At 51.9% G+C, this 19,401-nt stretch overlaps 1 protein-coding gene and 1 long non-coding RNA gene across 5 annotated transcripts in view; one reads left to right on the forward strand and one right to left on the reverse strand.

Annotated features, from left to right (window-relative positions):
- ZBTB7A (zinc finger and BTB domain containing 7A) overlaps positions 1-19,401 on the forward strand; it is a 57,562-nt gene that overhangs the window by 26,760 nt on the left and 11,401 nt on the right. Inside the window, exon 1 of one of the 4 annotated variants that reach the window (XM_069086827.1) lies at positions 2,005-2,108. The exons of 1 other annotated variant lie outside the window; for it this stretch is intronic. The gene's annotated coding sequence lies outside the window, so the exon portion shown is untranslated. Of the gene's footprint in view, positions 1-2,004; positions 2,109-3,435; positions 3,548-3,791; positions 4,140-19,401 lie in introns of those variants that run through there. 2 more of the 4 variants (XM_069086828.1, XM_069086829.1) reach the window with 2 other exon arrangements.
- Positions 15,418-19,010, reverse strand: LOC138160247 (uncharacterized). Its single transcript, XR_011168111.1, has 3 exons — positions 18,022-19,010; positions 16,668-16,787; positions 15,418-15,555 (listed from the first exon to the last, which is right to left on the reverse strand). It is a non-coding gene; the product is annotated as an uncharacterized lncRNA (long non-coding RNA).

Genomic DNA, 19,401 nt, shown 5'->3' on the forward strand with positions numbered 1-19,401 from the left:
TGGACTTGTGATTTCTTTCATATAAAGAATTCCTGGTCGATAAAACTCTGTCTTCCCATGCAGGTCTGCCATTTCTCTGTCTATTGTTTCTAGTTTTAAAAGATCGCCTACACGGATCCCTGAGAGCTGAGGTGACTCGGCCAGAGTCACTCAGCAACCATGTGTCAGAGTTGACCCAAGTTTTCTCGGCTTACAGTGCTTTACAGAGATCATTTAGTCAAACTTCATTTTACAGATGAGGAAACTGAGGCTCATCAAGGGGAAAGGATTCGGTAATACTAGGAAAGATCCTTCCTTTTCTCAGCTTCTCATTCTCTTTCTTTTACCTTATGTCTTCTCCCAGGGTGCTCATTCCTCATGCCCCTATTTCTATGAATCTAAAAGTACCTATTGCCTTTCCCCTAAGGTCCTTCACACCTGAGAAATTCTATAATCTTAAGGTTCCCTGTGCTTTCTGGCAGAAGGTAGGTTAGGGTGAGGTTTTTTTTTTTAAAGGGGGAGGATGTCGAGGGGGAAAGAAGGCTCAATTGTGGGGTGAAAGCCTCTGCCTCTATTTCAGTGTCCCTGACCACTGGAAGGAAGCAGGTGAAATTTCCTGTAATAAAGGTATCAGACGTCACCGGCAGCCAGGGTCACAGGATTTGGAGCCGGGAGGTGCCTAAGAGATCATCTTCTCCAACCCCTTCATTACGTAGTTAAGGCAATTTGGGACTAGAGGGGAGGAAGTGACTTGCCCAAGGTCATACATGAAGCAGGAAACAAAGCTTGAATTCAATTCTTAGCTCTTTAAGAAGTCTGCAGACCATCTATCTACTCTAGGGCATATTACAAATACAGTGCCTTTCCTCCACATCGTATATGAGGTCTGTGTTCGAGTCTTGTCTCTGCCATTGACTCACTGTGACCTTCAATAAGTTAACGTCCTCCCTTTGCTCCTCAGTTTCCCTATCTGTAAAGTTAGGGGTTGGATAGGATAGTCCCTAAGAGCTGTTCCAACTCTGACATATTGTAGAGTCGATAAACTGCTGAGTCTTTGGGTGAGCAGAAACATTGAGGTTCTTGGTTTCTGTCCCAGGGCACCAGGGGCCTCGAAAGGCCCTCCCCTTCTCCCCCACCCCACCCACCAGTGGTTCAGTTGGGTGGGGGAAACTTTGAAAAGGGAAAGCCACGAGGCCCGCCCGCCGCATCCCCCTCCCCTGCCCTCCCCACTCCAGATTAAGCAAAGGTGGGAAATAATTTATATAATCGCTGGAGACCAGTTGGGGAGGGGGGTGGAAGTCCCTGCTGCACCCCTTTCTCCTTAGATGTCAAGGCTGAGATGGGGGCTGGAAGGGGCCCCGATCCGAGACGTGCTGACTTCGTGTCTTTTCTGCACAGCCTGTTTATCGGCAGGGCCCGGAGCGCCCCCCCACTCCTTCCCCTCCCCTGAAGCCAGATCTGCCCCCCCTCCCCTCCCCCCCGCTCGCTCTGGGGGCAGATAAGATGGCAACATGGAACAGAGCCATGGAGGGAAGCCGGAGGTCAGGGAGGAGGAGGCGGCCGGGGAGGGGAGGAGGAGGGGTGCAAGAGGGAGTGGGGAGGGGGGAGAGTCCAGACTCCCCCCCCCTGCTTTTTTTCCCCTTCCCTTCCCGGTTCTCGCTGCACCAGGAGCCCCACCGGGCGCCAAGCGGGAGGGCTAAGACGTGGCAGGAGGGGGGTGTCCTGCCCTTGGCGAGGGACCTGCAGAGCCAGTTCCAGCCTCCCCGCCGGGGGGGGGGGGGGGGGCCACGGAGAGGGGGGAGGCGCGGGGGCCGGGAGCGGAGCTGCGGCACCTTTAAGAGAAGGGAGGACCCCTCTGCCCTCGGAGAAACCAGGAAGGGAGCGGAGAGCATCATACGGGGCTCCGCACACCCCGTACAGTTACAGTAGGGGCCGCGGCGCCGCCGGAGCGCGAGAGGGAGAGCGGGAGGGCGCGGGCGCAGCGAGGGACGGCACGGCCCGGCCCGGCACCCACTGACCGGGGGGAGGCAGCCAGGGCCGCCCCCTCCCCCTCCCCGGCCCCCTCCCCCGCCGGACCCCTGGTCTCCTCCTGCTTCTCCTGTCCTCCTCCTCTTCCCGGGACCGGCAAGGTAAGAGCAGGGGGCGCGCGGCCGTCAGGGAGGGGAGGGGGGGGTGCATCGCCCCCACTTCTCCATGCCCTCCCCCTCCCCCTCTCTCGGTGCGCTGTAGGAAGGGGAGCAGCAAAGTCTTTGCCCGGAGATGGGGGGGGTACCCGTAAGTTTGATCCCAAGGTTTTATTGGAGGGAGGGGGGGTGATAAGCAGCTGCGCGGCGGCATTGACGCGGCCGCTCTAAAGTCTAAGCGTAAGGAGAGTTGAAGGCTTGGGGGGGAGGGGTGTCGCTAGGACCCCGGCTCCTTCCTCTGTCCCCTCCTCGGGAGAGGGGCGCTCGCTGCATTTCCGAGGCTGCTGTCTGCGAGGGACAGGGGTGTTTGCATCGAGGTGGTAGTGTTAGTAGGGGGGTGCGGGTTAAGTTTGCAACTGGTATATTTTTTAGGGGAGAAGTGGGGGTGGCCTGCAAGAGCCCCTCAAATGCTTATTCTGTGCTGCGTGCATACGTTGTAGTTGGCTGGACTGAAGCTTCATGGGGGCCGAGGGGGGAAGGGGGGGTAGAAAAACAGGGAGGGGGGCTTTGCAAAGAAGGGAGGGAGGAGGTGGAGTGTTGGGGGTGGGTGATTGGAGCCGGGGGGGTCTCTGGGTGTTGTAGTTCTTCCGCCGCCTCCCGCCAGCAGGTGGAAAGGGTTGTTCAGACTACGAGTCCCAGGGTACCCCGCAGGGGCGGCCGAAGCCCAGGCCAACCGGGGCTCGGGGGAAGGGGCGGTGCGGAGGAGGGGCGGTGAGCGGCGGACAAGTCGACCAATGGGCGCATAGGGCTGGACTCTCCAGCCGGCCAATAACAAGCCGAAGAGGGCGGGGAAAGCGGTGGGTCACAAGTCCCAGGGAGAGAGGAAGGAGGGGAAGGGGAAGGGGAAGGGAAAGGGAGGGGGCGGAGCTCACAGGCCGAGTTCCTCTCGCCAGAGGCCGGTGGCGGTCCCTGACTTCCGGCTGTGCGGCCGCGGGCCGGCCCCCTCCCCTTTGCCCCCTCCCCCGGGGCCCCTCCCAACCCCCCCCCTCCTGCCTGGTTGTGTAACCGTCCTCAGCCGCCCCCCCCACCCCCTCCTCAGCCCCAGGGGGAGGGGGCCAGTCCCCCGGCACTCCCCGGGTTGGGCCTCGGGCCCCCCCGGGTCACGCCTCTCACGCGAGGCCGGGGCTTCGCGGCCTGGAGCGGGGCGCGGGGCGCGGGGCGGGGGGGGCGGACCCAGATCCGGGCTCATTTGCATCGCCCTCCCCTCAGCTTGGGCGGGGATTGGCCGCCGGCGGCGGCGGCAGCGGGGGGCGGGGGGTCGGGGCCAGCCCCAGCCCGGCCCCGGCCCCGGTCCTGTCCTCAGCCGCTGCCTCCCCGAGCGGGCCGGAGCACAGCTGCCGCCGCCGCCGCCACCGCCACCGCCACCATCACCGCCAGGGAAGGAGGTAGGAGCCCCCGCGCCTCCCCTCCTCGGGCGCCCCCCCCTCCGCGGGGAAGGGGCGGGAGGGGACGCCAGGGGTGGGGTCCCCAGGGCGGAGGCCCCGGCCTCCCAGGCCGGCTGACGGGGAGGCCACTCCCTGCCAGGCAGCCCCTGGGCCCGGGCACCCGATGGAAGGGGGACCATCGGCGCTGCCCCAGAGGCTTGGGCCCAGGCCTGCTGCGTGGGGGTGGGGATGGGACCGGGGCCTGGGGCCAGACTGCTCTGGGCCAGGACGCCCCGGCCTTGCCCCCGGCCATGTCGGGGCACGTAGGCGGCGTTGGGATTGCCGGGCTCCCACTCGTGTGGGGCCCGTAACCTTCACATCAGCCTGGGCAGCCCATCCATGGCCTCCTGTACACCGTTTCTTGAACCTCAGTTTTCCTCTCTGTCATATGAGGGGGCTGGACTAGGTGAACTCCAAGGTCTCTTCCAGCTCCTGCAGTCAGTGTTTATAGCTTGTTCTGTGTTCCGGAGGCCCTTCCTTGCTCCTGGGTTCTGTGTTCTTTGGGTCCTTACGTCTCCGACATCTGGCGTTCTATACTCTGACGCTAGTGGAGGTACTTATTGCCACCTTTGCCAGCCTTCCTCCCTCCTTCTTTCCCTTCCGGCCCCCTTCCCCCCCTCCCCCTAGTCACTATGCCTTGGTTTTTAACCCCTGTAACTTCAGGACTCTGACCCTGGTGGTAGCGACCTCTTCCTTTTCCATCCTTGACCTCTTAAGTTTCAGACTGTGGTGGGGGGACTTAGCCCTCCCTAGTTTCTCTTGGCCTCCCAAGCTGTGGCCCTGATTCTGTCCTGTTGACTCTATGCTTTGACATTACAGTGTGGGAACCTTGAGCCCCTAGTGACTCAAGAGTGAGGGGGTTGGAGCCTGGCAGTCTCTCTCTCCCTCAATCATAGGTAGCTCCTGAAGAACCCATTAGATGTTTCTGAAGGTTGTCAGACAGACCCTTGGCTGAAAAACCTTCTTCACATAGAGCCAGCATTCATTCCTCCTTCCCTCCTTCCAGTTCAGTGTTAGCAGGTTATAAGTCAGTAGAGAAAGGACAAGAACAGCTCAGCTCCGTTCTCAGAGACTTGGGAATATCATTTTCCCCAGCCAAAGTGGATTTGAGGCACTCCAGTTAGGAATTCTAGATCCTCTGCTTCATTAGTGCCCATACATTTTATTCCCCCAGTCAGGTTACTGGAATTCACCAGGTAGGATATGAAGTATGAATGTTGTGCTTTTTTATGACCTTTCCCATGAAGATCTAGGTTGTAGGACTTGAAGCTGTCTTAGAGATCATTTGGGCTTACTTCCCCCTAACCCCATTTTTCAGATGAAGAAACTGAGGCCCAAAGAAGTTACATACTTGGTGTCAGTCATATAGGTGTAAGTGGTAGAACCACTTAGAGCCACTCCTCACTTCACGTTCTTTTCACTTCACCAAGACGTCTTTGTGGTTGTGAAATTTTTATGTTAAATCGGAGGTTTGCAACTTCTTAGGCCTAAGCATGGAGCTGAGACTCCAGGTAGGACTAAGGAGAGGGGAGTGGCAGGAAGAGAACTGGGGGTTGAAAGGGTGGGGAGTGGTAGAGAGGCTGCCCCTTGGTGACATCCATAATGGAGTTTGACCTTCCTCTCTACTAAACAGGGAGTTGTTTTGTTTATTTGTCTTATTTTTTAAACTGTTTCTCTGTTGACAGCTCACAGGCTGCACTGTATCCACAGCAGTAGAAAACAGGAAAGTCTTAAAAGTGCATGTCAGTCCTCCTCTGCTCACTCTCCCCTCCCTGTCCCCCCTCCTCCCAGCAGGGCCTGGGTGGAGCCCACCTAAGGAACCGCACCCACTCCAGGGGGCCCTCCCTCTGGGACCCATCCATTCACTTCCTCTTGGCAAGCAGGTTGATTGGAAGAAGTTGGCCTAGAACAGTTTACCCCCAGATACTACTCTGGGCCTAGAGGAAAGTCCTGCTCCCTGCACTGTTTAGGTTTCTTCAGAGGAGAGAAGCCTCAAGGAATCCCAAGCCCAAAATGAAAAAGATAATAGAATTTACCACCCATAGGACCAATGATTAGATGTTATGGAGAGGTAAATTTCACCTTCATATTATGGGGAAAGACTTACTTATAAAGTTGTGAGTTTCTGACTTAACATCATTACAAGTGGAATAGACTAATATAAATAGTAATGAGTTCCCCATGACAGAAGATTTCAAGAGGGGGGGCTAGAAAGTGGTCACTTCTTTGGGATATTGTCATTTTAGAGATGGTGGATTCCTGTTCAGGTTGGTGCTGGACAGCATAACCCATGGGGTTCCTGAAATTTTGTGATTCTCTGAATGCAGTAGAGTAGAACTGGGGTCAAGGAAAGGATGAAACTGGAGGGCTGACGATTCTGAAACCAGCTTTGGTTATTGCTTAATTGGAACTGGGGGCTTGGTTTTGTGTTTACTAAAAGCTATCTCTGTGGTAACAGGAGCCTAGGGGAAGAAATACCTGTGAATTAGATGATGGATAAATGAGTCCTGCAGCTCCGAATGCTTAATGAAAGGAAGAAGAGCCAACAGGGACAGTGGAAATTTAATTCGTGGGTTGTTTTGGGGGGTATTCATTATTCAGTTCTGATTGGCCAGCATGTTGGTGACTTAGCCCTGAGGTAGGCTGTTCATTGCCTGTGCCTGAAGCATTGAGTTAAGGCAGGATAGAATGCAGTAGCTGTGCTTCTGTGGAAGCAGAAAGATGCTGGTTGTTTGCAGCAAACTTTTTGTGGCAGTACTCCAAATGGGGGAAACTGAGACCTTGGGGAAAGTCATTGGCTTCACTTGGAGTACTAAGAAGATGAATAAAAACTCATGTTTCTGTAGTGTTTTATTGTTGACAAAATACTTTAGGTACTATTTTTCTCTGTTAATCCTCACACTGGCCTATGAGGTAGTCAGGGCAGGGAGATTATTGTCCCCATTTTTCAGATGAGGGAATGGTGGCTCTAGTGATCTAGAGAGTGGGAGTAACTTGCTCAAGGTCACAAAGCTAGTTCGGAAGTGGCAGAACTGGGACTCGAACCCAAGTCTTTTGTCTGTCCAATAAGCATGTTGGTGCTTGCCCATTAAGTTCAAGTTGCTCTTGGCTTCCACTGCTGGATGCATACGGGCCCCAGGCCTTGACAGAAAGTCTGTTGGTAGTAATAATGCCATGTAGGTAGAGGATGCTGCATGTGTTTCAAAGTACTTTCCCCTCCATTCTCTTCTTTGATCCTCACAAATATCCCTGAGAAAGACAGAAGAGACTTTCCCCTATTTCTCAGATGAGGAAACTGAGGCTTAGAGAAAATCCAGAGTCACACAGCAAAGGAGGAGGCAAGCCCATACTCACAGTACTTTGTGCCCTTTCACACTGCTTCCATTCGGAGGAGATGAGGATAGTGGGGGGAGTTCGGGTGAACTCACATTAGCTCCGTTTCCTGATGAAAGACAAGTAAGGTTGTTTTCCTGGCCCAGAATTTTCGCTCGGCTAAAGATCCCAAAGTCAAACATGATGGCTGAAATAAAGATGACGATAATCCTGAACTTTGTATGGCCATTTATAAACTTAAAGTAAGTTTCTTCTCTGTTTGATCCTCACAACTCCGTGAGTTGGCAGAGAAGGAATTGCAGACCCCATCTTACATATGAGGAAATAGAGCCTCCCAAAGCAGGAGTGGTGACACCAGTACTCTTCTCCACTAGGCTTTCCTTTCTTTTTTTTAAATGAGGACTTCTGTGTTGCTCTGTTTCCTAACCCTCCCCCCCCCCCAAGTTGAAATAATAAAAGGCTTTGGTTCAGTTCAAGGCTTAACTACATACAGGCTAAAGTCATTCCTACCCCCTGACTCTCCTCACCCACCGAATAAACACTACCACCTTCCTTGGCTGTGGGCAGGTTGGTTCCAGACGTGATCAAGGGTATTTTATTTTGAGTGTCAGGTGCAGGTCACAGCCAGAGAGAGACAGGACAGTGAATTTAATAGTTAAAGAGCCTGAACTGGTGTCTGATTTAATACTCCCCAAGCATGTGTTAAATAATAAACGGCACCAAAGGCGGAACATTCCCCAAACTCAAATATCACCAGTGACAATGTGCACCTTTCTGCCTCCCTGTCTCTTTTTGATTGGCTCCCATGACATCTCTGGGGCAACAGTCATACACCGGTTATGCTGGTTGTGTGTTGTCTTCTCCCTGTTCCCTGATATTATATTTAATTCTCTAGCCTCTCCATCTGAAGTCCCTGAAAAATACCAGTCAGTGAAAGCTATGATAGTGAGTTTGTCTGGGCTAGTTCTTACCAAGGGGGTGGCCTGGTGAGGCTTCATTGTTCCACTGGACTGAGAATAGACAACAGTATTTGATTTGGAATGGTGCTGATCTGAGCCCAGTGATGGGTCATACTTTTTCATCAGAATATGTGTCAGTGGGAGTAAGGACCCTTAGAATATAGAATGTTAGAGCTGGAAGGAACCTCGACACAGAATCTTAGAACGACTCTGCATCAGAACTATTCATCAGAACTAGGGTGGATCTTGGAGCTCGTCTAAAAGTTACTGATGTCAGCCAATGTTTATAACTATCTTAGGCACACTGTGTTTGGCACTTCAGGAGTTTCAAAGAAGTATAATTTAACAAGACATTTCTGTAACCCTTATTGTGTATGAGGCACTTGCATTGCTCTTCTAGCCGACCCTTTAGTAGGACTAGTGAATTAAGTATTATAAAAGGGCCACAAGACAGGTGCAGAGTTTTGTGGGGTTTCACAGAAGGGCACGTAACCTCTTGGTTTCTTTTGGTTGGAGTGAGGGGAGAGATCAAGAAAAAGCCTTTGCCTTGAGTGCCTTCAGACTCCTAGGCACCCAGAACTCATGGGCACCAGGTAAGCTTGGTACCAGGCAAGGGGTCTGAACAGTAAAGCTGAGGAGGCTGACCTAGGAATGTGTAGGAAGATTCAGGATTGTAGACTTAGAACTCTAAATAGTCCTAGTTGCCATCTAGTCCAGTGGCCTCCTGTTACAGATGATGCTGGAAAGAGAAGTGACTAGCTTCCAGTAACTAGAGTTAGACAGCTGGTCAAGTACAGACTCAAACTCCAGACCCATGGAGCTTCCTGCTCTTCGAAGCTCTTGGAAACAGTGTAATCAGATAGGAGGAAAGGGGTCCACAGTCATCTCAGGACAATGTGAGGCTTCTTGAGGGCAAGGACTGTGTCTTTCAGTTTCTCTTCTGAATAGTCTCTAGTGCTGGACGAGGCCCAATGGGGGCTCAGTAAAAGTGGGCCTGACTTTGGGGGAGGGAGAGGGAAGTTTTGCTAGGGAGTTGGGGGTGGGAGGTGGTAGTGATCTGGAATCAGCCTATGCCAGAAATGGGAGTGGCAGGGGTCCTTGAGCTGGAGCAGTCCCTGGTGGGGGTGGTACCCCAGGGGTATTTTGGCTAGGACCCTCCCATTGGTTGGTTGCAGTTCTCCAGTGCAGATAGATGCAAGCTGAAACAGTCTGCTCCCATCTCTCCCTTCCGCCCTATCTTTTCTTTCCCTCCCCACCCCCCAGCCATCTATCTAATTCTATTTTCCTGGTTCAACTTGGAAACCCGTTGATCATTTCCACCTTTGACTTTCTCTGACTTGGGAGCTTTGAAATGGGCTATAACGCAGACTTGTAGCTACAGGTACCATCTGCCTCCCTTCTAAAGCCTCTTGCCCCAACAGGCCAAGAGAGTTGGGGCACTGATCTGCCCTCCCCTCTTCATCTGGGCTTCTGAGCTTGGAGACTCCTGGGGGGCAGGAGGAGGGGCAGGTGCAGGCTTGTGAACCTGCTTCTCTCCAGACTTGTTAACGTTACAGAAAGGAAAGTAAGAAGTAATTTCTTGTTATCTCCCTGTCCTTGAGTGAGGTTCTCAGTTCACCCAGGTGCTAGGCATTCAGGGCTTTATCCAGAAACCCTAATCTTTCTGTCTTCCCCTTCACCTCCCCCGCGATTTCCCAAAGTGGAAAAGCTCTCTGCCCTGAGAGGTGCTATTCACAGCAAATAGAGTAAAATCTAACCTGAAATATTGTCATTTTCACTGCCAGGATGAAAGAAAAGGGAGTTGGGGAGGGGGGACTGTGAGTAGAGGAAAAGAAGGCCCCTCAAATTGGCCATTAGTTTGGGTTACCCCAAGAAGGAAAAGGGACCTGTTCCAGGCTGCTGTGTTCATTTGTGCACCTGTGTTCATTTGTGTGTGTATGTTTGTTTTTGTGATATTTTGCCCAAGACCAGTATTTACCCCAGTGCTAAGGGATGGGGCTGGTATAGCAATGTACACCTGAACCCTGAAGGAGTAAAAGAATTGAAAGGGAAGGGGATAATAGTAGAGACTCTTAGGGTGGGGTCCCAAAGCCATTGAGGTTAGTGGAGAGTGGGCCCCAATGTGTATTACTTTGGTGCCCTCACACACACTAGCAGAGTGACGACATTAACCATTACCCACTTAGAGAGGGATTTGGGTCACAGAGACCTCTAAGGGCATCTAGTTAGCCCTCCTGTCGAGAACAGGGATCCCCTCTGTGGCTGATTAGGCTGGACATTGACCAGCTGCACCTTGAGAAGACTGGGGCAGGTGGGGGGGGGCAGGCATGAGTGGCAGGCAAGTTTCTGAAGGCCTGTCATGCAGAAGAGGGATTCACTTGGTGCTGCTGGGCCCCAGAGGGCAGAACTTGCTGGCCCCAGCTAGCCAGGGAAGTCACAGGGAGGCATGTTTCAGGTTGATGTAAGTAAAAACTTCCTAACGATTAGAGCTGTCCAACAGTGCAAGGAACTGTCCTAGGAAATAGTGAGCTCCCTGTCCCTGGAGCAGAGTCTGGTAATCATTGGTTGGGATGTTGCAGGGTCTATAGATCAGTTATGGGTTAAACTGGATGATCTCCAGGAGTCTTTACAAGTCTTGATTTTGTGATTATCTCTAAGGATGGGGAGGTCATGACCCCTGGAGATGCCCAAGTTTTTTGTTGGATAGCTCTTGTTATAAACTTCTCATTAATGAGCTGGAATCTGCCTTCCTGTGATTTCTCTCTATGAGCCCTTGGCTTGAACCTCTGGGCACAAAGAACAAGTCTGCCAGCCCTTCGGGTATTTCCTAAGGCTTCTCTAGGGCACATGTGCCTAGGCCCTCCTAGTTACTCGTTTTCCAGACCCCTACTGACTGGCTGTTCTCGATTTGACCCTGAGGGAACCCACCAGATTTGGCCAGCTTTGAGGATCATCAGTGGGAACCTGCTCTCATTGCCTTGGGGACTTCTGGCTTTTTACATTGTGACCTTAAGCCTTATTGAATTGGAAGCTCTGAGGACTCCACTGTCTTGCTGTGGGGCCATTCTGGGAACCATAGTAAGCTGGGCTAATAAAGGCTTTTTGCCAGCTCTTCCTGGCTTCTTGCAGAGACTCCCTCCCATCCCTGAGGTTGAGACCAACCTAGGTGAGCTGAACAGGTGGAATTAAACCCAAGGGCCTCACCCCACCCCTCTGTCCCCACCCATCTCCTGCCTTCCACTCCAGGTGGGTTCTGCAAGTTCCCAGATGGCTCCTTCCTTTTTCTCCCAGCCTTACCCTCCCCTCACCAGTACAGGATCTGCCCCTTTAAGGCCTGGGGCAGGAAGCCCCTCCCCATTTGGTTGCAATAAATCTGCAGATAAAATGTCTCCCTGGTCTGTTTGTTCTGGGCCCTGCCAGAGGCCTTCTTAGAAGGCCAGGCCAGGCTGGCAGGGCTGGGTAAGGAACTGTTGCCTTCAATTCCCCACCCTCCACGACCCCCGCCTCCACCCCCCCCTCATCCAGAGGCATTCCTTCGTGATTAAATGTAGTCCTGATGACACAGTTGGGAATTGGCTCGGAGGTCAGGGTGGAGTAACCAGTTAGGAGGAACCTTGCAACATAGGAGAGCTTAATTATGAAGGGGGGTGGAGAGGAGACTGAACCTGGCACTGTGGGGGTGGGGCGGGCCCTTCAGCCTTCTCTCCCTCCCCACCAAGCTCTCCACGTCCCAGGATCAGTGAGATGATGCTGCCTGCTGATTAGAGATCTGGACCAAGAAGCTAAGAGGGCAATAACTGCTGTTACTTTGTGTGTCAGTGTTTATGAAGCACCCCACGAGAAGTATAGGCATGTGATTCCCATTTTATGGAAGATGGTGTCTGGCATGCAGTAGGTGCTTAATAAGTATTTGTTTACAAACATAGTATTTGTTTCATATGTGCTTGTTGACTGACTGAATCCATTTTCCTGTCACACAGCCACTAAGTGGCAGATCCACAGCTTAATTCCATGCCCCCTAAATCCAAATCCAGTGTTTTGTCCCAGTGCTCCACTACTCATTTACCGGGTTACCTTGACCCAAGTCCCTAAATTCTCGATCTTGATTTGCCCCACTTCTAAGCTGTTTGTGGGAGGAATCCCTATCTCTGATTTTGCTGGGAGGGATTGTGTGTGTGTGTGTGTTCTGATCTCTGGGCTTGGAGGCCAAAGAGCAGAGCCAATGCTATTTTACCCTTGTTCCCTTTCTTCTCAGGCCAGGGCTTCTTAGGAAGAGGCAGGTGGACAGGAGAGGGGAAGAAATGGCCAGAGCAAACTCTGACCCATCTACCCCGTAGTTCTAGGTACCTCAAGATTTCTGTGCCTTAGTTCCACTACCAAGTGCTTTGGTGTCCACCCATTGGAGGATACCCGAGAGGGAGCTGGGGATGGGGTGGGCTTTCTCAGCTTCCATTCACCTAGGTTGCTGGTGCCACTACCCTTTCCCCTGAGGGCTCTTGCCAGGCTGATGGAAGTCCACTGGCACAGTTCAGTGGAAAGATCTGTGAACAGAGTTAAAAGGTCTTGCTTTGAGTCCTCTAGCTATGATAATCACTAGGACCTTGAACAGATGCCTCATTTTTTGAGCTTTATTTTCCATCTATAAGATCAGCACTACTCACCTCTCATGGTTGTTGTGAAACCTTACAGGGCCGTAGAAATGTAAGATGTTATTCTGAAGCACTTGCCCATCCCAGTTTCTCATTTAATCCTCACAGCATCCCCAGAAGGGAGGCAGGACAGGAGTTATTACCGTCTTTTGACAAAGGAAAAACTGAGTACCACTGAAGGGAAAGGACTGGACCAAGGTCTAACATGTATCAGTGGCAGAACCAGGACTCTTGACTGTCAGGGTATGCCTTCTACCTGGGCAGGGCTACTTTTTCACCACCCTACTCTGTTCTCTCCCTCTGTTTGAGGAGTTGTCCCCCACCCTGATCACCTGTTTTGCCTGTCCCTCTTTTTCTTTCTTGTTCTTCAGACCCAGGGGTTAAGGGATGGAACTCTGTTTAAATTCTTCTCAGTTGTACATCAGGGGCTGTAGCTGGGTGACAACTCTGGGCCCCCTTAACCTTTCATTAAGCCTAGGCAGAATGCCTGAGAGACCAGCTTTCATCCAGGAGGTTTGGGGAGGCTAGGGAATGCAATTATGAGCTGTCATCTCTAGGAAGAGAAGGGTAGAGGGTAGCTGAGAGGGTCAGAGCCAGGGGCTGCTGCCGGCTTTAATTAGCCCTGTTTTTCTAGAGTTTTGAAAGCCTCTCTTGGACCCACTCTTTGCCTTGTGCCAAGAAGACCCCCCCCACCCCCCTGCACCTTCCGGCTGTCTTTCCTCTGTGAGCAGAGCAGACCACTCTGTCACCAGGGAAATGAAACGAGAAACCTGAGTTCCAGGCCCCAAGGTCTAGGCCCTTGAAGCTTCCTGAGGGTGGGGCACTTTGCCTTTGGATAGGATGATGAGGGAGGTTGGAAGGTAATGAGTCTCGAACTAGGGGTCATGAGGCTGTCCTGTTGCACCCCCCCACCAATGATTTGCATTGTGGGCATTGTCAAGGGATTACTTGGTAAGGCCCTTGGGGCCTCTGTTTCCCCATCTGACAAACCATCAGCTTGGGCTTTGTGATCTCCGAAGTTCCTTTCAGAGATTGTATGTGCTATGTTCTAAGGACTGTTTCAGATCATTTAGGACTGTGAGCCTAGGAAATATAATAATAATAGTGGGTTGGCAAAGTGTTTCACAAATATTATCTCATTTGATACTCGTGAGAACCCTGTAAAACAAGCTTGGTCATTATCTCCATTTTACATTTGGGGAAGGAGAGGCCAGCAGAGGTCACATAGCCACGGTCTGAGGTGGGATTTGAACTCAAGTCTTTCTGACTCCCAGTCCAGCATTTTTCTCCACTGTGCCACCTTGGAGAGGGCCCTGGAAAGGCACAAGGTAGGTGGGAGAGGGCTGGTGAGGAACTTGGAAGGGTTAAAAAGAAGTCTTCAGGAAAAAGTTGAAAAGGCAAAGGAGACAGGCTGGCTGTGTGGCAGCGGTTAGGTGACGACAGGTGGCCAGCAAGCCTGAGTGTTTGTCGACATATCAGGGGAAGGTGAGGAAGGGACCCCTGGTGGTGAATTTATGGGCACAGATGAACAAGACTTGAACAGCCACGAAGGATTTGCCAACTGCATTGTTGGATGGGACATGCAAATCAGTGAATTCACAGATGCTTTGGAGCCCTTAGAGATGAATTTTTGTCCAGTGGGTGAGGTTGGGCACAGCCCTACTAAGAGGCAGGGGATTGAATGAGGCCACTTCTCCTGGACTCTTCTTTCCCCTAGAGGTAGAAGGCTGCTAATCATTCCCATATCCCAGATTGGTTGAGAGAAAGTTGAGGTTTTTCTCTGTTTCCCCATCTCCCTGTTCCCTTTTCTTTTCCTCTACCATTCGTGGTCCAAGGGGGGCTATTTTGTTCTGCTGCTTAGAGCTTGTGTCAGCACCTTGGCCTCCCTCCCTCCAGAGCTGACCCCTTAGTGAGAGTTCTTTACACAGGTGGGCAGCACACACATCCACAGAGTCAGCCACTTTGTATCCAACCTCATCTTCTTGGTTGGGCATAACTTCCATAATCAGAGAATGACTCGACTTCTACATCTTCTTTGTGCCAGAGCCTGTATGCTTCAGGGAAGACAGGCAAAGGAGGAGGCCTGGGCTCTGATTTGGGAAGACTCATCAGAGAGTCAGGATGAATTAAGTGCTAATCTAATAAGAACTCAGAGATCTGAGTTGCTCTAAAGTTTGCAAAACACTTTCCTCAGAATCTTCTTTGGTACATAGTGTTTTAAGATTATTCCCATCATACAGAGGAGGAACTGAGACCAAGAGGTAAAGATACTTGCCCAGAGCCTACAGCTGGTGAAGGGGCAGAAGCCAGGGCTCTGGGCCCCAAAGCCAACGCTCTTTCTACTCTACTTTATGCTCTTGCATTTTGTAGATTTCTTTGTAGCTAAGAAAAGTGTGGTCCAGATGACGTAGTAATTACAGTGCAGAAGATGGAGTGAGCCCTACGGTCGGGACTGGACTGCCAGGACCAGTTTACTGAAGGAGACAGGACTTCAACTAGGCTTGGAAATATGGGAAGGATTTAGGGAGGACGGGGACAGGGGACAGAACTATTGCAGGCAATGAGTCAAGGTCACAAAGTATTTTTAAAAGTTTTATTTTCTGAATTTAGCAAATACCAAATAGGATGGGTGTTTGCATATGCACAATAGAAGAGAGAAGACTCATGCCGCAGAGCAAACAGCAGGACTGTTGTGTAGGGCCTGCCTGCTTCCCACAGGGCAATCCCGTCTTTGTAGTCAGGGGGACAGGGCAATGGGTGGATGACCTGCCTGGAGGAAGAGGTGGCCTGAGAGCTGCTTCCTAGCCAGACAGAGATTGAAGGGACAGAAAGGAAAAGGCCCTGGATATAGTCAGAGGACCCAGCTGCAAACTGTAGTTCTGCTGCTTAATATCAGTATGACTGTGTGCCAATGACTTCCCTTCTCTGGGCCTCAGTTTCCTCCTTTGTAAAAAGAGATATCTCTGAGGTCCCTTCTGTGTCTGTCATTCTGGGATTGTCTTGTGATAATCCCTCATATTCTGTAAATCTGTGAAAAAAAAAAACCTTTAGAGTTGCAAGACAGAGACAGAGAGAGATAGAGACATGTCTTGTGTGGTCTCATAATATCTGTTTTGCAGATGGAGAAACAATCAGGGAGGGTCTCTGACTTGTCCAGTGTGGCCTGGTTTATAAGAGGCAGAGCCAGAAGTCTGCTCTGTGCAGAGGGGGCTTGGGGTGGCTAGCACTTAACAGACTGAGCTCTGCTCACTGGGGAAGCCCAAGCCAATGACTTGGCATTTGGTGCCCATCAGCCGCTCACTGGATAACCAACAGTTGGCTCTAGTTGCCCATGGAGGTCACCCTTGGGGTGAGTTCCCTGCCACATCTGATGGATACTTATATCTTCATTCTTTTCTGAATACTAGCTGATCCGACACTTCTCATCAGTCAGAAAGTCTTTACTGTGTCCTGCTGGGGTCCAGTCTAATGCTAGGTCTCAAGGGAAGGAGTCCCAAATTGATAGCCGTGTTCCCTTGCGTGAAGATCCCTTTTCCTTCTCTAGGTCTCACTTTGACCCTCTGTAAAATGGGAATAATAGCCTCTAACTTCTCAGCCCAAGGACTGATGGGAGGAAGCCCTGGTGGGATAATGGATGGGAAAATGCTTCATCAACATAAACATCATCAAAATGTAAGGCAGAGCCTGAGGCCTTGCTCCTAGGGCCCTGCACTTAGAACAGCTCCACATAGCTGTGCTCATCTGATTGGTTCCTGCTCTCTGGGCTAGTGCAGCACTAAGGGAAGCAAAGGGAAGGGAGGGGCAGAAAGAAGAGGTCCGAGGGTCAGGGCAAAGTAGCAAGGCCAGCAAGTATGGGCAATCCAAGGATGAAGCCACATTTGTCTTGTGCATTTAAGACTGCAAATCCCTTTGCTCCCAACTCTGATGGGGTAGCTGAGTGGTTCAGGTTATCGTGTCCCTGTTTTACCGAGATGCAAAGTGAAGTTCATTATCCCAGCCGTAGTGGGAGAACTTAGTTTGGGAAAGAAGGTTTATGGAGCTCCGGCCTTTCATGGCTTTTGGGCAGGACTGCCAAACTGCTGGGCCTATCTTCCCCTCTCTGACTTAGAGGCATAGGCTTGGGGAGTGGTGGGGGCTCACCTTGGCCTTGTTAGGATCACTGGAAGTGGTACCAACTGCAGATCCCCCTCAGCTGCCCTCCATTAGAATGCTTTATGACCTTGCAAAGCTCTTCCTTTCTCTTTGTCTCAGTTTCCCCATCTATAAAATGAAGGAGTTGCTGGCTTCTAAGGTCCTTTCTCAGCAGCTAGATCCTATGATTCTCTCTGGCCTGGAATCTGAGGTTGAGCCAGCACACACACACCCTGCCCCCTACTATCCTCTACCCTCTCAGATTCTCTCACCCCTGCCCCCAAGCAGCCTTGCAGCAAATTGCCAATTCCCCTCCTCCCCCCTTCCCATTATATACGTGGGGAGAGGGGGAAGCTGGAACTGAATGGGAGGGGAGTAGGAAGGACCAGGCAGCCTTGATAAACAGCCAGGATGAGACAGCAGGGCCAGAGGGGGGAAGGTAGTAGAGGAAAGGGCTCCTGGGAAGTGTAGTCTCCCATCTTGACTATTCTGAGGCTCACAGGAGGCCAGCCAGCACAAAAGGCACTCTGTGCATCTGCTGGGGCTGCTGGGCAGGGCAGGGCAGAGCCCTCGTGACCTGCTGGCTAGCTGGTCTTCCCCTCTCCCCCCCTCCACTTACCCTCCTTAGCTGAGCTGTAGCTACTGCAAATAATAACTGACATTTGTATACTGCTTTAAGGTTTGCCAGTCGGTTCACACACATTAACTCTTTAGCTGCAGAATACTTTTGTGGAGAGGGGACTCAGTTGCCCAGCCTCTCCCTCCTCAGGTCTTGTTTTCCCTCTGGGAGTTCTTAGGCTTCTTCTTTTGGGGGATTTGAAAGCCTTTGCTTGAGGGATCCAGGTTAGACCCTAGGATGAACTTCCTGGTCTGTAGTTGGACAGTGCTAGGCCTGGGGCCCAGGGACCATCTATGATCCTGTCAGCTCTTGGCAGGCCTTCAGTCCTGATGCAGGAGACAAAACTTCCTGGCCTTCTCCCAGGGAAGAGTCTTGCTGCCTCCTCTTTGGTTCTGGCTTCAACTAAAAGGAAGATTGGGGGTCCTTGCAGCCTATAGAAGAAATGGCTCCTCTCTTGTGAGGCCTGTGTCTGCCCTTTCTTGCTGGCTAAGGGGAGGAAGAGTTGGCAGGGCCCTAGGGGAGGCGGGAGGGGACAAGGCCTTCTCACTCTCCCCCAGCTCTGGGTGAGATTCCATAGGGAAGGGAGCTGGGTGGGTGGGTGGATGAGTCATGACCATGCTGGAAAAAGCAGAGAGGGAAGAAAGAGAGAGGGAGGGGGAGAGAAAAAGACCAAATTCTAGGGAGCCCAGGGAACCAAACGGGAAAGACTGAAACTGAGAACCTTAAAGCTGGCAGGGACCTCACCTGGTTCTGTCTTCATGTTAAAGAGAAGGAAACAGGCCCAGAGAGGGGCAGGGCCTCACCTGCGCGCCCACAGCGAGCCAGTACCAGAGCCAGAATTCTAGCACCCACATAGAGCTTCTTGGCTAGGTTGCTTTCCACCCTACTGAACTGGCCTTTCCTGAGGCCCTAGCTAAATGGAACTTGAGGAGATGGGGGGCAGGGTCAGAACCTGCTTCTCTTTAGGGGAGTCTTTTGTAGTGGGAAGGGCCCTATTGGGGAGTTCCAGATGGCAAACAGCCTGATTTCCCCATGATTACTCACAGGGAGGGCCCAGCACCGTGTCCTCGGGGGCTCTGCATCTAGAAAGCAGCAAGTTTGGCCTGTATGGTTACTGAGGCAGTGCCGTCTGTGGCTGTGACTTGTGTGGGGGGGTGGGGGGTGGGGGAGACAGGTCCTAGGAAGCCCCAGTTTTAAGGGAAAATTGGATAGTAGTCATTGAGATGGAGGCAATAGGCTGCCCCCTGGGTGGCAGAGAAGGAACCATTACTCTGATATCATGACGACTTTACCCACCACTTCCTTCCTATCCTGGCTTCTCACCCCAGACCCCACCAGGCTCAGGGCACATGTAGATATCTATATCTTGGGGCCAATGTCAGTCTCATAGCAAGGTTTTTCAAGAGTGGGCGCTGGGCACCAGAGTCTAGCTTGTGGCTGTCTCCTGGATGAGCCCCCTTGATGCCTTCTGGGACCCACTTGTCCTGTATCACCAGTTGGGTCTGGCATATTCTTCCATTTCCTTGACTAGAAGCTGGGGCTCTGAACCCTGCCCTCCTCACTGGGGACAGTGGTGGAGAGAGGAAGGTTATCTTCATTAATGCTTCCTCACTTGACCTGCACAAGTCCTGGGTTCAGGTTTTGACTCCTCCATTTTCTGGCTTTTTGACTGTGAGTGAGTCAGTGAACCTCACTGACATTCACCTTGTACAAAGTTTGCCTGTGAAATGAGAAAAATAATTTTATACTATCTACCCTAGGGTTTTTGTGAGGAAAGCATTTGTACACCTAAAAGCCCACTAACTAGATTATTATTTTTGTCTCAGTTCTATGTCTGACTTGCTTTGTGCCCTTGGTCAGGTCGCTTCCTCTCCCTGGGCCTCCAGTTGGTCTCATGTAAGGTCTCATGTGGGCCTCATGTGGTCTTTAACGTCTTTTCCAATGCTCCTCCTCCTTAGCATGCCCCTGGCTGGGCCCTGACGTGCTTGGAGGTCTAGGTTTGGGTCTCAGTGGATCTGCCACAACTCGGCCCCTCCCTGTCCCTCTGACTCATCTCTAAAGGGGCGTGTCCATGCAGTTCCCTCCATTTCCCCTAGGCCAGACCCTCTGCTCTGAAATGGAGGG

The sequence above is a fragment of the Petaurus breviceps genome, unplaced genomic scaffold, assembly GCF_028583685.1.
Source record: "Petaurus breviceps papuanus isolate PSGF00001 unplaced genomic scaffold, PetGlider_PUasm1.0 180, whole genome shotgun sequence".
NCBI lineage: Eukaryota > Metazoa > Chordata > Mammalia > Diprotodontia > Petauridae > Petaurus > Petaurus breviceps.